General features: G+C 33.4%; 1 protein-coding gene across 13 annotated transcripts in view; it reads right to left on the reverse strand.

Moving 5' to 3' along the window:
- ZBBX (zinc finger B-box domain containing) overlaps nucleotides 1-15,582 on the reverse strand; it is a 117,782-nt gene that overhangs the window by 66,037 nt on the left and 36,163 nt on the right. The gene's annotated exons all lie outside the window — the stretch shown is intronic.

Here is a 15,582-nt window from a genome sequence, read left to right on the forward strand (position 1 = left end):
AGCCTGGACTATAAGAGTGAAACTCCATCTTGAAAGAAAGAAAAACAGAAGAAGAAACTAAAGCTCAGAGAGTTTAAATAACTTGCCCTTGGTAACAGTAGAGAGTGGGTGGCCTCAGCTGTGTATAAGTCTAATGACTCATAAATTTTCCACTATATGCACACCCCAAATAGATAGATGTGATATTTTGTGTACATCATAACTAAAGAAATAAATATAGCTAATCTAGTAGGAGATCAAATAAGCAGTAATGCATATTCCTTGGTGATAAAACATCTTTAGAAAGCATTTACTATCCAAAAGGGCACATCAGGAAACACTTCCCTCTGTAGTTCCTTAATACACTCCAAGTCATTTCTCATTTTGTGCCTTGCTCGTGAGGTTCACTTAACAGGAAGACCTTCTCTCCTCTACCATCATCTTTACTTGGAAGGCTTTTGCTTTTCCTTCTGAATTCACGCCATTACTCCCACAGGTCTAGGAACCCTTACTTGCACACTGCCCTCCACCAACTGGACACGGCATTTACCCTCCTAATACCTACCAGCCCTAACTATATTGATTTCACATCTCATCATACCACATAAGCTCACAAAAGGAAAAAAAAACATATATTTTAATGATTTTATGTCTACTACAGTTCCTGGAAAATAGCATATTATAAAAATAAGGTATCAGGGAGGGAGAAGAGCTACAGAATTAAAATAAATAATATAGAAAACGGATTTAAAGAAAAACTTTCCACATGCTGTCAGAGTGACTGACCAAGAACTGGCAAATCTGGGAAAGGCCCCATTCTCTAAAGAGTTTTCCATCAGAAACTACCAGAGTCTGCCTAGGGACTGCAGGATTTAGGATCACATCTGAGTCTGAATTAAACTCCAGGGAGAAGATTCAGGGTCAACAGATGCTCTATGAGAACCTGGCATACGGGAGACAGAAAGTAGCTCTTATTTCTTAGCAAATATCCTCCAAACAAGAAAAATTTAGCAGGGATCAAATATAATTATTTTGTACTCTGCCATGAAAATGCTCATCTTTTTAAATTTTCATCTAGTTGCCAATTTAAATAGCTAACATTACATTGGAACTTTTCAGTTATGACCTTTTGTAAATCTATTAAGATTCATTGCAGTCTGATTCTGAAATATATCCGTGAACATCAAATTAACTAGTGTTATTTCATACTGAATTAATAAAATACCTATGAAAAATGACAAACATGACCTACACGTATATATTGCTGTCTGTACGCAAATCCATGGAATTTGCTCTAAATTTTCTCAATGATTCTCAGAAAACTCTATAGGCCTATGTAGTCCTTCTATTTTTAAAAAGAAATTCAAGCCAATGGTGGTACCTCACTCTTCCAGAAACAACTGTAGTTTTACCACTAACATTTTTAAAACAGAGTAATCCAGCCTAACCCTGATTTAAAATGTCCTAGAATAAAGGTCTATAGATTTCAGAGGCAGTTATGTGTTTGGTTTTCATTTTTGTTTTTAAACTATCAAAAGCTATAGGATTAATTTTATATAGAATTATCATTCATATATATGTTTATTTAAATAGCACAAAACAAAGATGATTTATGTCCTAAAATGAGTCCTGCTATCAATGTTACAATAATTTTTATAACATTTTTAGGTAGCATATTAAGAGAATCAGAAATAGTGAAAAACCCACATTTTTTATGCTAAAAAATAAAATAAACATCATAGGTAACTGATAAAATAGAATTCTATATTTGAATATCTTAAAGTTCTACTAATTTAGCACATAACTAAAATCAATAAAATGCAAGTAAATGGAAATGTTCTTTTCTAGAACATCATACACTTAAACACTACTTTTCTCCATTGTAAGCCTGTATATGCATACCTTCCTTTTCTTAATTTTAGTACTATCATACAAAGAAAGAGAACAGATATTATGATCCCCATTACATAAGGAATAAAAAGTTCAGAAAGCTTAGGCCAAAGTCAAATGGCTACAAAATGTTGGGACTTGAAATAGAATCAAATTATCTATGCTAGTTTAATCCCTTTTTCCTACTAGATTTATGTTAGGTCTTTATGATACAGAAAATGTGTTTTACCTTTGATTTCTTGAAACTGCAAATATTAAATTTTGTCTCTAACAGATTTTTCCTTCCTTTAAAAAACTCACAAAACTGTAATTCTGTATTCAATTGCATATGCAAGTATGGGGGGTAGTTTAGTTTGTTGCTTTGTTTTTAACTTATTTTTGCCTGTTTATTTTTATATTTGACCAAGTATGCAGAAATAAATAATAGTCACACCATATAAAAAAATTAAGAAATGGAGGTTCCTCCTATTTTCAAGCATACTTCGTCTGCTGAAAATAGGTCCCACTAGCATAGACTACATTTTATTTCATATCTGTGAGCATGGGTTTGGAACTCAACAGACTTAACTTCAACCCAGACGTGGTCACCACATAAAAAGCTGTGTGACTTTGGCTAAGTTACAGTTTTTGAACTGCAGGGAAAAGAGAATATAACAATGATCATTTTGAGTAACAACAAATAAGAATATGAAGTTTATTTTTATAAAATATTTAAAATAGATAATGATACATATTAAATATCATAACGCTGTACTGTATATTTATGTTATCTAAAAGAATAAGGTTTATAACATAGATTAAAATTTGAAGTTCATTTATTGCTAAAGAATCAATATAACTATAGTTTAATTATATTAACAGGAGCTGATAAAAGCTTATCTAGGCCGGGTGCAGTGGCTCATGCCTGTAATCCCAACACTTTGGGAGGCTGAGGCAGGAGGATCACTTGAGCTTAGGAGTTCAAGATCACCCTGGCCAACCTAGTGAAACCCCGTCTCTACTAAAAATACAAAAAAATAGCTGAACATGGTGGTGCATGCCTGTACTCCCAGGTATTTGGGGGGCTGAAGCAGGAGAATCACTTGAGCCAGGGAGGTGGAGGTTGCAGGGAGCTGAGACTGTGCCACTGTACTCCAGCCTAGGTGACAGAGTGAGACTCCATCTCAGAAAAAAATAAAAAAGTTTAGGACATACCTGCCAGAATTTGGTATAAATCTGGTTTATAGCAAAGTAGTACCCCCCAGAGTAACTACTGTTAACAGTTTTTATCCTATAACCTTTGTCTTTACTTAAATGGACATACCCTATAAACTTTGTCTTTTCTTAAAAGGACATATCTAGATTTACAACAGAAAACATACTATCTTTCACTTAATATAATGATTATAACAATAATCACTTTGAGTAGCAACCAATGAATAAGAATATGAAGGTTATTTTTATAAAATATTTAAAATGGATAACTATACATATTAAGTATCATAACATTGTACTGTATATTAATAAAATATTTTCAAATTTTAAAAATCAAGATAAAGATATTTTTCTTTCCATTTTCTAAGTATGAAAATTTAAATGTAATAGTACTGATTGATAGGTAACAATAGGAGGAGAAGGAGACTGAAAATATATAAAATTACCTCTACAACTACTCTACATGCTAAAAGTGTTTTAAAATCAAACCAAAACAGCCTTCAAGGCACATAGTAAATCATATATCTCACTACAGGATAGAAGCTAAACTAGAGCCAAAAGATGTGATTTACTGACAGCCTTTCCAAATTCCCCCACATCCTTCACTACACTGTATGATGGTAGAATTTCATCTGGTAACTGTTCTAAATTCTCACCTGAACTTTTTTTCCACCTAGAATGATATTATCTTTCAAATTACACTCTAGAAGAATTCATCACTCTGACAATGTATCATTAATCAAAGTAAAGAGGGTTGATATTTTACAGCATTTTGGAATGGATGGCACCTTGTAGAAGTTAAAGCCCAAGAATAAAAGTTTTAGTTTAGTTAGAAAAATGATATACTTTATGGTAGTGTCAGTGCTTCAAAAGTCTACCTACCATCATCATCCAAAACTCTGGCTATCCAGCAATAAATATTAATAATCATGTTGACATAGCCGTATCTCCTTAAGTGATCCAGAAGTTCCAGATCAAAACAAAAAGTTCACATAGTTTATACCTGTATTACTTTGCAAGTTTGGAAGAAAAAGAGTGAGAATATCTCCTTTCATAGTGTTAACTTGCATTGGTTTTCCAGTCACAAAATTTTAGAAGAGATTTATTGTAACCACAGCCTTGCATTAAAAACCGAAACCTCTAAACTCTGCAGAAGAGTTCTGTTATTCCATTTGAATTTGTCAAAATTATACAGAGGTAGAGAGAGACGCACATATATACACATAGAGGGGAAAAATTGTGTTACAGCAGAACTCAAGTAACATAAACTCATTGGTTACAGTGATTGTTGAATATGATTGGAACTTGGAAGACTTTATTTACAAAATCATTTCACAACAGTCAAGTTATGGACTAATGGGAATTTTAAAATTCTTATTTATATTATATAAATTTTTTTTGGCCTGGCTTTTGAGAAAACACTTTCCTCTCATACTAAGAATATTTTCCCAAGTACAATTTGTTCTGATTTCTTTGATGTGAATTACCTCATACGCAGTTGGTAAATAGGGCAATGATGTCAGTATAACTCTGGAGCGTTATTGATTCTTAAGGATTTTTTCCCAACATGTTATTCTTTTGAAGCAACCAGGGGCAAGCTTTCTTGCAACTAAAGCCAAAATCTTAACAACATATGAAAACTGTAAGAAAAAATACTTGAAAAATACATAAAAATGCCTCCCCTTGATATAAGTTCTGATTGTTTTAAGAACTTCAACAACCACACTAAGTTAAGCCATGTATGAGCATAAAGAAAGCTGTAAAGAGATCCCCTGTGACTTTAAAACAATAGATAAATAAAGGAGGCTATATCTTGATTCAGATTTTTCGTTTTGTTTTGTTCTTATTTTAAGTTCCAGGATACATGTGCAGAATGTGCAGGTTTGTTATGTAGGTATACGTGTCCCATGGTGGTTTGCTGCACCTATCAACCCAGTATCTAGGTTGTAAGTCCTGCATGCAATAGGTATTTGTCCTAATGCTCTCCCTCCCCTTGCCTCTCACCCACTGACAGGCCCCAGTGTGTGTTGTTTCCCGCCCTGTGACCATATGTTCTCAGTGTTCAACTCCCACTTAGGAGTGAAAGTTGATTGGTTTTCTGTTCCTGTGTTAGTGTGCTGAGGGTAATGGTTTCCTGCGCCATCCAACAGCAATCATATATCGTGTTGTGGCCACAACACATGTATACTGAAGATTATGCTTTAATTTACAGTAAAATAAACTATTTTAGTAGAAGTCATCAAAACATTTGCCAAGATTAATTTATCCAAAGAAACCTGTACAGATTATTTTGCCAGGATATTTCTATTTATACATTGCTTGGGATACATTGCATTATGAGTATAAGGATCCTATTATCTAAAATCAGCAATAACAAATTAGACTAAATCTCTCTAAGTTGGGAGCTATAAGGAAATTACCACAGCAAGTAGGTAAATTACTCATATTATCATAGACTTAACTACACCAAACAGGTACTAGCTACACCAAGCAAATAAATCTCTCCAAGTATCATGGACCTATGGCAGGATGCAATAAACCCATTCCACTTAGTAAAACTCTTTTCAAAGTAAAAGTAATTTTTATACAAATACATAACTTTGAACATCTTAATCCATTAAACAAGTATGAAAAGATGAACATTATCTCCCAATTTCTTATATTATGAAAATATGTTTTTTATTCTTAAAGCAAACTATTATTTTCCTTTTCTTATGGATCCATCTTTATAGGTAGTCTTAGACAAATTTTTTTCCCTAAAATTAGGCTTTATAACAGTCAACTCTGAATTCTCTCTGAAAATTGAAGGAAGCTATCCATAAATGATTGGATTGAAGTTTTCATCTACTGTTAGAACCAAAAGAAAGGGTTGAGGGGTTGGCCGAAGTAAACTTCAGGCCAACTGGAAAAGGTAGAGAAGCAAAAGGAAGAAACTTCTATATAGAAGACAACTGGAAAACAAAAACAGAATTTGAGGAAAAGCTTCCATCTAAATACATAGAGAAACAAGAGAAAAATAAATATTTACTAGATGAAATAAAATTGCAATGGGGGAACTCACAGCAGAATCATGTTCTTAAATCCAGTTCTACTCATCATATTTCTAAAAACAGATATGGTATTTGCATGAGCAGTAGTACAGAAATATCAAGGGTATAAAAAACTACTTATTGCAAGCTAGATAGCAATTAATCCTGCAAATGTGAAATTCATATAGCTGAAATTTATTGCTTATTCCAACATCATATAAGTATTACTTTAAGTAGTACTTAAAAACACTTTTAGATTAACTTTTCCTCTAAAGGTCTGATTTCTATTTGGTTTTATTAATTAAAGATGTATGTATTATTATTCCTCCTTTATCCATAGAGTGGATAAAAAAGCAAGGACCTGGACACATGTTCCTGCTTATGAATTCATCATATTATTGAGTAGATAGATTAAGTACAACTAATCTGGACTCAATATTTGGTACTTTATAAAATAACGTGAAAAAAATGAAATAAAACATATCTAATCCAGTTAAAATATTTTAAAATAAGACAATATATAAATGTAATAGCTCAAAAAGTAACATATTGTCAAAAAAAAATTCAACGCACCTGGTCTCAGGAAACATAACATCACTGGATTTTGGTTTAAATAACTGTGCCTTTCAATTTTTATTACATGACAAAATTCTACTTAGGAAGCAATCTCAAAAGTGAGCATAGCAACAAGAAAATAACATAGGAAACTCACACCTGTAATTTTGCTTTCTATTTGCAGTTTTGATGCCATATAATTATGCACTATATTAATTATTTTAGCATGTACTTGCAATTGTTTTCAACTAATATTACAAGTATATTATATCTGGATGAGTTAACTTATTTTAGCAATTATTCATATTTGAGCTACATAAGGAAGAAATTGTGCATCCAATGAAATGAATAACATGTGTAGGCATAACACATAAACTTACTAACAAATAGCAATAAATAATCTGTCATATTTGGTTTTTAAATATATTATTGCTGTTATATGACAATTAGATACTTGGTATCCCATAATGAACACAACATACAGCAAACAAAACTACTATAAAAAAATTGTCAGTTTTCATGAAAAAAATATTGAGATAACATAGATAGCACCTGCAAATTGTAAAGCCCCCTCAAATATTCTGCATCAACATGATTGACTAAAGTTTCAGACAGTGGGTAAGACTAATGATCTTTATGGTTCCCTTCAAAATTGAGGTTCTATTATCCTCTATGTGTGAATAAATTGGAAGACTGTATTTTTATACATACCCTGACAAATAGAGCTCTAAAACTTTTACTGCATGGGTTTTTTTAAAATACAAAAGCCTTCCAAAATACTTATAACTATAGTGCTTTTAAAAACACCCCACATGCATACATCTGTATTATTAACTATAGGTACTACATTATACAACAAGTACCTAGAACTCATTTATATTGTTAACTTTAACTTTGTACCCATTGAAAAATATCTCCCTATTTTCCCTATCCATGATCACTATTCTAATTTCTGCTTCTATAAACTTGACTGTTTAAAATACCTCACATAAGCAGTTATGTAGTATTTGTGCTGTAACTTACTTATTCAATTATCATAATATCTTCCTGGTCCACAGTAAGTGTTTTTACCACAAATAACAACAGCAAGGGACACAGGAAACTTTTAGAGGTGATGGATGCATAGATTAACATTATTCTGGTGATGATTATATATTCTGGGTATATACACATGACCAAATCCATCAAATTGTCTACATTAAAGATGTGCAGTTTTTTTGTCTATCATTTATACCTCAATAGAGCTGTAGTAAAAGAGAAAACAGCCCTAAACATAAAATTAATCTTTTTGTTAATCCTTTGGACTCATAATTAACATTACATGATTTTCTTGGCTTTAAGTATAGATAGTATAGAAATGGGGTCCTGACTGATAAAACCTAATGTATGGAGCATTGTCTATGAGCAGAATACTTTTATAGTAGTTGGCACTTAATCTGATTTTCACAATAGCCCTGTAAGCCTCTAAGCTTGCATATACAAATATGATCTTTCAAAATGTCCTCAGTATAAACATCACAAATCACCTACCTCTCCCTTTAAGGTTGATTCATGCCATCTCTGGGTTAAGCCCCTGTACTGCTGCTACACTCTCTACTGTGTCAGTTGCTCTGTCATTTGCTGCTGTAGTATACTCACTAAAGCACTTACATTCTCCCAATGCTTCATTATCTCTCCTCTCCCTTCCTTCTCCCTACACCTTTCAATTGCCTTTATTTCCCCTTCCCTAGCTTTTCTTAGAAGTTGCATCTAAAAAGTCATTACTACGGATACAACTTCACTAAAGTGCAGGCTATTGAACTGTCTCACATCTAGGTCTTCTAAAAATTCTAGTCAAAATTTCTCCCAGGAAGATATACAAATGGCCACAAAGTACATAAAAAGATGTTTGACATCATTAGTCATCAAAATGCAAACCAAACAACAATGAGCTACCGCTTCATATTACTAGGATGCTAGATCAAAAAGTCAGATAATAACAAGTAATGGCTAGGTGACAGAGAAATCAGAACTCTTGAACAGGTCTGATTGGAACGCAATAAGCTCCAGCCATTTTGAGAAACGGTCTGGCAGTTCCTCAAACAATTAAAAATGGAGTTACTATATGGCCCAGCAATTTCACAACTAGGTATCTAGCCAAGAGAAATAAAAACATATGTCCACACAAAAACTTGTACACAAATGTTCATAGCAGCATTATTTATAATAGCCAAAATATGGAAACAACCCAAATATCCATCAAATGGATAAACAAAATGTGCTATATCAACACAATGAAATGTTATTCAGCCATAAAAATAAATGAAATGCTAATAGATGATACAACACGGATGGACATTGAAAATATTTTGCAAGTAAAAGAAGCCAGTCATAAAAGGCCACATATGACATGATTCCATTTAGATGAAACATCCAGAATAGGCTGATCTAGAGAGAGAGAAAGTAGGACTGGTTTCCAGAATATAGAGAGATACAGACCCCAGTGTGTGATGCTCCCCTCCCTGGGTCCATGTGTTCTCATTGTTCAACACCCACCTATGAGTGAGAACACGTGGTGTTTGATTTTCTGTTCTTGTGTCAGTTTGCTGAGAAGGATGGTTTCCAGGTTCATCCATGTCCCTACAAAGGACATGAACTCATCATTTTTTATGGTTGCATAGTATTCCATGGTGTATATGTGCCACATTTTCCCTGTCCAGTCTATCACTGATGGGCATTTGGGTTGGTTCCAGGTCTTTGCTATTGTAAACAGTGCTGCAATGAACATTTGTATGCATGTGTCCTTATAACAGAGTGATTTATAATCCTTTGGATATATACCCAGTATTGGGATTGCTGGGTCAAATGGAATTTCTATTTCTAGGTTCTTGAAGAATCACCATACTGTCTTCTACAATGGTTGAACTAATTTACACTCCCACCAACAGTGTAAAAGTGTTCCTATTTCTTCACATCCTCTCCAGCATCTATTGTTTCCAGACTTTTTTAATGATCGCAATTCTAACTGGTGTGAGATGGTATCTCAGTGTAGCTTTGATTTGCATTTCTCTAATGACCAGTGATTCAGGACATAGGCATAGGCAAGGACTTTATGACTAAAACACCAAAAGCATTGGCAACAAAATCCAAAATAGACAAATGGGACCTAATTAAACTCGAGAGCTTCTGCACAGCAAAAGAAACAATCATTAGAGTGAATCGACAACCAACAGGATGGGAAAAAATTTTGCAATCTACCCATCTGACAAAGGGATAATATTTTGATCTACAAAGAACTAAAACAGATTTACAAGAAAAAAACAAAGAAGCCCATTCAAAAGTGGGTGAAAGATATGAACAGACACTTTACAAAAGAAGACATATATGAGGCCAACAAACATTAAATACAGTTTTAAGTTATTTCAGGAGCTTAATCAAACCACTAAGGGCTCCTTCACATTCCTATTCATTAAAAAAATTGATTTATACAGGAGAGGTACAATGTAAAGCACTGAGAATACAGTGATGAACAAAACACAGAAGAGTCTTCACAGGTTATCAGAAGATATGATACTCAATAGCAACATAGTTTTTAAAATCTTTTGATAGAAGAAATGCCAGGTGATAACAATCATTGAAGGGCAATGAACACACACTTGTAGTATAAGGAATATGTACTATTCATATTTAGGAAATAGGTTTAAAATATGACAATACTCAATTGTTCACATAAATTTAGAATATTTTATTTTTCTTAAGTATAACATTAACTAATATTTACAAATACAAAATTCATACAATTTTTTCTAAATATTTACATACCTGGACTCTAAAATCATGTGACTTTATGATAATTCCTTTTTGAGGGAATATTTACTTGTCAACCACATATTTCAATTTTATTGGTAACTTTGAAAGAAGGAGCTGTGGTGCTCAACTCTGCCCCTTTGTGGTCTCCCATTAAGCTACCATTGACTTTATTCACAGAACTAGAAAAAACTACTTTAAATTTCATATGGAACCAAAAAAGAAGCCATATAGCCAAGACAATCTTAAGCAAAAAGAACAAAGCTGGAGGAATCATGCTACCTGACTTCAAACTATACCACAAGGCTACAGTCACCAAAACAGCATAGAAATTCTACCTCGGTTATCTTTTCTTTCATTAACATCACCTGCCTTCCCAAGGTTTCTGCTTTTCAGTTAAGAAAATTTTTATTCAAATGAAGAAAACATATTTACCATAATATGTTAATGATGTATTTAATCTAACCTCCCTTGTGCATGTCATACTTCATAAATTGAATGCCTTTTGTTTTTCCCTTATCTTCTATTCTCTCTGATTAAGCTTTACTCTTCTATCTGATCTTACATTGTTAAAAGGAAATAGGAATGCCTGAGATATTAAGACCTCATTTCTCATCTGAAAATAGCTTTTCTTTCAACCGTTAGTGTTGACAATCTTTCTGCATGCATGTAGAAGCAAAATTTTCATTCTTAGTAATTGCCTCTCATGCATTTATAATTCATTTTTCAGTTAATTATTTGACACAGGTTGGAAAAGGCAAATAAACTTCAAGTGTTTTGAATCACTGCCAAGTATACATCAATCATAAATCAAAAGAAAGGCCCTTTGAAATTACAATGTTAGTCAACATGTAAATATTTACCTTCAATTTTTCAGGGATTTATCTCTTAAGTAAAACAAGATATGCTGGTACAAAATGATCCCTACTGACTGAACTCACAGGACCTACTGGACTGCTGGATAAAGGCTGAAATAGTTTACAACTATCAAATTTGGCTACACTTTATATTAACCACAAATGACAGCATAGGTTAAAGAACATAAAGTGGAATCACCGTTAGCCTAGAATACTTGCTTTTTATATAGCAATGCTTAATATTAATCTATCAGATGTATTCCCTAACTTCACAAATTAGGAATAAATTCAGGAGTCAACAAAGTCTCATGACTGTTAACAGTTAACAGAACAATAAAAAACTAAAAGCACTACATGATTGGTTAACGAGAGCTAAACCGAAACAGATATCTGTTCATTACTGACCAAATGGCCATTAAAGCCAAAGCAAAAAAAAAAAAAAAAAAAAAAAAAAAAAAAAAAAAAAAAAAAAAAAAAAAAAAAAAAAAAAAAACTTGATCAATAGGAAAATGATAAAAGCAAAAAGAGAAAAGAGCAAACGGACTGAAAAAGAAGTAGAAGGTTAAACAGAGAATAGAGACAGAAAGAAAATGGCAGATAACTACGGGGCAATTGATTAAAGTCAGTAAGTGACAACAGAGAATGGACAAGACCAGAATAAGGAGAAAAATGAAGTACTAATCAGAACAGTGAATCTCTGAGGGGGAATATATTATCATAAACACCTATCAGCTACTTGAGTCCTCTTTCTTATTAAGCATTATAATAAAGATGGTCATTGTAATGGGCATGTGTCACTCACACAGTGAAACTGTTCACTGTGCTTTATTTACGGGAGGGAGTATATAGTACAATTTGAAATCATTTCTTTCAAAAACAATCTACCTAGTTTATTTATTATTGTATATATTTAAAGTATACAAAAATGTAAAACATGATGTTCTGATATGCATGTACATGCACATGACATACATATGCATGTAAAATGATAACGATCATCGAGTATAGTAACGTATACATCACCTCACACAGTTGCTTTTTTTAGTGCTAAAAGCACCTATATTAAATACTTAAAGCACCTATATTAAACAATTGAATATTATTCAGCCTTTAAAGAGAAAATATTGTTATGTTTGACAACATGGATAAACCTGGGGGATATTACAGTAAGTGAAATAAGCCAGACACAGAAAGAAAAATACTACATGAGCTCACTTACAAGCAGAATCTAAATTTAAAAAAAACAAAAAACTTGTAATTTAAAATTTTTGTTTTATGAATAAATGGACAAATTTACTTTAAGAATTACCTGGGGGGGGAAAAAGCTGTCTCCTTCAATGTATTTTGTTCCTTAGCAATACCGTTAAGTGAAATAATGTTATACAAAAAAGACAATAACAGCAATGTAGGTTTAGCTCCTAGCATAGGAGGTCTGTGTATGCTCTTTGCTAAGTGCCAACCTCACAATCCCACTTCCCTAGTAGACGACACACTTCCCAGAACTCTCCCAAGCAACAGCATGAAGTAATAACTTTGGTATCGACAGACAATGGAGCAACACAGAGGAGTAACATGAACATGAAAGAGACATGGTTCTTTATTGTATTTCACTTTAAATTTATGTACATAAAAGAACTCCATATTTGAAGAAATCTTTCAAGGATTAATCATCCCTTGATAAGCTCTTCGATTTGTATACATATTATGGAATCCATGTTTGCTAACTTTTAGAAATAAATATATATTCTATAATTTAAGATTCATTAGAGACTTAAATATCATATTGCTATTTGTAGCTTACCAACCTTCCCTCCTTAGGAATCAAAACCAGAAAACGTGATGCTGGCAGTATCATAAGTGTTCTTACCAGGAAAGAAGAAAGAGAGAAAGTTAAAAAGAAGGAAGGAAGAAAGTGGGAAGGGAGGGAGGAAGGGAGGAGAGACGGGGAGAGAGAGAGAGGGAGAGAGAGAGAGAGAGAGAGAGAGAGAGAGAGAGAAGAAAGAGAAAGAGAAAGAAAGAAGAGAAAGGAAGGAAGGAAGGAAGGAAGGAAGGAAGGAAGGAAGGAAGGAAGGAAGGAAGGAAGGAAGGAAGGGAGGGAGGAAGGAAGGAAGGAGAGAAGGGGGAGAGAGAGAGAGAGAGAGAGAAAGAAAAAGAAAAAGAAAGAAAGGAAGAAAGGAAGGAAGGAAGGAAGGAAGGAAGGAAGGAAGGAAGGAAGGAAGGAAGGAAGGAAGAGAAGGGAAAGAAAGAGAGAAAGGAAAGAAAGAAAGGAGGGAGAGAGAGGGAGGGAAAGATGGAGGGATGGAAGGAGGGAGGGAGGAAGGGAGGAAGGAAGGAAAATGGTGATGTAATGTGAAGTGATAGAAATATTCATTATCTTGATTTTGGAAACATTTCATAATGTGTACATATATGCCTAAACATGAAATTATGTACCTTAATTGTATACGTTTTTTACTTGTCAATTATAGCTCAATAAAAATGGGAAGGGAGTAGAGGGAGTCTGTAGATTGCCAAACATGTTCTGTTCAAAAGAAACAATAACCACACTCCCTCCCATAAATAGAGCACAGTGAACAGTCTATGTGTGAATGATATATGCCCATTACAATGACCACCTTTATTATGTCACTTAATAAGAAAGAGGCCTCAAGTAGCTGGTATGGTGTTTATGATGATACACACACACACACACACACACACATATATGCATATGTATATGTATATAAAAAATGTATATGTATATGAAAAAAATGAAGTGTATATTTGGTAGATAGTTTCTCATTAATTTAAGCATACCTATATTTGGAATTTTATAATTTTCCAATCTATAATAATTACTTTATTCTGTAAACATACAGGATATATACACTTTAATAATATTAACATAAAACAAAATAATTCTCAATGTTTAGAAAGCATATTCTATGTCATGCTACTTTTAGTAAGTATGATTTGACCAATGTCATATCTGCGTCTAGATCATCATAAGCCACATCACTGCAAAGTTTGGCTTTTGAAATTATGTGGGGAGAGGGAGAGGAGAAGAAAGGAAAGGAGAGAGAGAGAGAAGAAGAAAATCAAACTTGGATAAACCTTGAAGCTCAGATACTGAAGAAAAGGAGCCATGTCTCATTCTTCTTTTTATCTTCTATATCAGCTAGCACAATGCTTAAATTCACTGAATGATAACTTAGAAAATGTGCTGAAGAAATCAGTGAATGAAAAATTTCAAATATGAACTTGTCTACGGTAATTGTATTACAGTATTTATCTTCAAAGTAGAAGGCCTTTAGTTAAATTCTGAATTATTGATATATTAACAATTAGACTCACTTCTATATAAATTAATTTTCATTTCTTATAACTATCTGATTGTAATACCATGAGAGAGGGAAGTAGCAAGTTAGATTTGTTTCAGTTTTTTTCCCTGCTTCATCCTTTCTGTCCAGAGGCTCTAAACATTGAGTGGTCACTCAAAAGTCACCAAAGTCAAAGTGACTCTGATATCCACAAAAGGTAAAATATACCTAATTAATATTCACCAAACTTTTGCGGATATCATCATTTGGGTTATCAGTACCCTTGATAGCTACTGATACCTTTATGTTGTGGTAACAAATATATAAAGATTGAAATCTACCAGTAATCATTCTAAATACAGATCTATCTCCATTCCTTCCATTCCTTTGCCTACTGATAACATTAAAACTCTTTTTCTTTTCTTTTTTTCTTTTTCTTTTTTTTTTTTTTTTTGAGACAAACTCTCACTCTGTCGCCCAAGCTGGAGTGCAGTGGCACGATCTCGGCTCACTGCAACCTCTGCCTCCCAGTTCCACCTCCCGGGTTCAAGCAATTCTTCCTGTCTCAGCCTCCCCAGTAGCTAGGACTACAGGCATCCACCACCACACCCAGGTAATTTTTGTATTTCTTAGTAGAGCTGGAGTTTCACTATGTTGACCAGGTTGGTCTTGAGCTCCTGACCTCGTGATTTGCCCTCCTCGGCCTCCCTAAGTGCTAGGATTACAGGGATGAGGTACCATGCCAGGTCGAATATTAAAACTCTTAACTCATTACACAGTATTCTCACTTTTCTCTCCAGGTTCTTAGGAGTAGAATCCTACCATTATTCATCTGTATAAGGTCACTCACTGCATAGCATACTCCTTGCCTTCTAGAAGATACTCAATAAACATTTGTTGAATAAATTACTGTAAAATGAAGAAAATCTATGACAAATCAATGCATCATTAACTGTAACTAGTGTAATGCCATGTCTATATCTTTTTTTTTTT

This window comes from Cebus imitator, unplaced genomic scaffold (assembly GCF_001604975.1).
Source record: "Cebus imitator isolate Cc_AM_T3 unplaced genomic scaffold, Cebus_imitator-1.0 Scaffold308, whole genome shotgun sequence".
NCBI lineage: Eukaryota > Metazoa > Chordata > Mammalia > Primates > Cebidae > Cebus > Cebus imitator.